Consider the following 2,500-nt stretch of genomic DNA (forward strand, 5'->3'; position numbering starts at 1 on the left):
AAAAATAAATCATTTAATTACAACAATGCAAAATTTCACTTCACTAAAATGCTTCCAGAATATCACAATTAGGAATAATTCTCCGGTAAATTTATATTTACATATCTCACAAATATATTCTAAAATATAATATCATGATATGCTTTTCAGATCCTAGAAATATGAAATCAAGAGGAGATATTTAGTTGGAATTTTTAACTTTCCCATAAAAAAAATGAAGACTCAAAACGACCAAAAAACGGGTCAAGGATAAATCTGTAAGGTACAGTCTATTTAGAAATCTGACTTCTTTAGAAAAAAACTGCCATCAAATGCAAAACACAGCAATTCATGGCAACAAAACTAACCCGAGGAATCAAAATGTTAAATTAGATAAAAAGTGGACTTTCAAAATTTTCTTTTACCCTCTTGATATGAAATATGCTGTTACACATTTACATAAAGTCAATAGGGAAATTGATTTTAACCCTATTTTCATACTAAAATAGAAAGTCCTATTTCCTGATTTGGGGTCCATTTGGCCCTCATGACTTGTAAAGAGAAAAATACTAGAAAGTCCTATTTCCTGATTTGGGGTCCATTTGGCCCCCATGACTTGCAAAGAGAAAAATACTAGAAAGTCCTATTTTCTGATTTGGGGTCCATTTGGCCCCCATGACTTGCACATAGTAAAATACTAGAAAGTCCTATTTATTTCTTATTTGAGGGCCATTTAACCCCCATGATTTTACTATGGAAAATTCAGTTAAAATCATATTTTCTCATTAAATGTATATAGGCAATATAAGTAAACATCATTTGGTTGTTTTTGTTGTGACATTATGCATCTATTTATTTAGTGACATAATCGTGTCAATATGATCCACAACTTACTAGTAGATGGCATCTACAATAATTGACTTGGTAATTTTGTTTCCTGTTTGCTGTCCAATATGATGAGCGCCAGTTTCAGTTACCTACTTTTTCATCAACTCTAATTAAGAAACATCCAAGTAAGTGCTCACTCATTACTTTTTTTCATTAGATGTGTGATGTATGAAGATTATTCTGACACCTATCCTATGTAACGAAAAATGAATTGATAGTATCGCTAATTTATGATTGTAGTACCAGCTAGAATCGCCAAATATGAAATGATGAAACAATAATGGATAAATGAAAGCGCTAATATTCAATTTAATGTTTCTTCCAATACTTGCCTTACTTTCGCTTCTCGATTATCTTTTATTCTTGTGTGTACCCTACCTAACCACAGATATGTTTGTAACTTCTTATGACAAGTGATTTATTTTCTTGTACCGTTATTCAATCTCTAGGTGAACTAAATTAGCTTAAATGTCTACATTATGTTTCAGTCATATTGTATTGATATTATTGCTTTTGAATTTTTGAATTTGCTAACTAAATGATTTGTTTGTTGCTGGGTACTTTTTTTTTTTAATTTTCAGCCATCCGTTGTGTGGTCTAAATAATGTTGCATTGGACCTAAACCATGGCGAATGGAGAAAGTGTAACATCCTTGGTAGTTTGAATGCTCAGATATACATTGAGTTGCAGTCTGCTGGGGCAACCCCAGTGCATGAGGAAGGTATGTCACCTACTAATTATTTAAAACTGAATGGTAGGCCTACCTATTACATTTATCTGTGTAAGTGTAATGGTTGTTAGCTCGGAGTTAATAACAGGCATCATATGAAATCTAATATGTTTGCATTGTTGGCTAGTTACAAAGGGATAAAGTGTTTTTTTGTTGTTTTTTTTTGTTTGTTTGTTTGTTTTTGTTGTGTGTTTTAAGTTATTTCTCTTCACTCCCATGATACCTTTTATGAAAAATATTATGCTGATCTCCAATGAGAATCTGAGTTTCAATTCTGATTGTTAGAATGTCATTTCTCCAAACAGTAACAGCATTATCAAGTATGTTTCTATTGTATGAAATAGTAAAATAAATATTAAGTTGTTGTAAGATTAGCTTATCTTAAACCAGTGAATTGACAGAATATCAGCAATTAATAATGCAAGATAAAGATGAGCTGTTGCAACTCGAGTTCCAGGTAATGGGTGATTTTCCCCCACGATGATAATGATGAAGGTATAAATTAATAATATTAACAACTCATACATTATTTGATTTATTGGCTGCAAAGACTTCAGAGTAAAAGTCGTTTTTTTTAAGATGAAAAATCGAACATTTATACCTCTTTTGTCTGACTCGTTGGATGTGACTTTCAGCATATCACAGCAAATTCATGAAGACAATGACAAGAAGTCATTACTTGAAACATTTGGTAAAATTACATTGTTTTGTAATCACATTACTCTCAGAAAATTTCATATTTGAGGTTTTCTTTTATTTCTACATGACAATAATTGTCAATTGGGGATTCCAGTAAACTAAAGTTTTCAAAATAATAATACACTCACGTCCCCAAAATACTCTCCCCCCCCCCCTCTCTCTCTCTCTCTCTCTCTCTCTCTCTCTCTCTCTCTCTCTCTCTCT

At 31.9% G+C, this 2,500-nt stretch overlaps 1 protein-coding gene across 1 annotated transcript in view; it reads right to left on the reverse strand.

Annotated features, from left to right (window-relative positions):
• The window catches only part of LOC144965481 (fibrocystin-L-like), an 88,329-nt gene that overhangs the window by 7,728 nt on the left and 78,101 nt on the right, over positions 1-2,500 (reverse strand). The gene's annotated exons all lie outside the window — the stretch shown is intronic.

Source organism: Berghia stephanieae, chromosome 2, assembly GCF_034508935.2.
Source record: "Berghia stephanieae isolate SIO BIC M18660-M18661 chromosome 2, UCSD_Bste_1.3, whole genome shotgun sequence".
Lineage (NCBI taxonomy): Eukaryota > Metazoa > Mollusca > Gastropoda > Nudibranchia > Aeolidiidae > Berghia > Berghia stephanieae.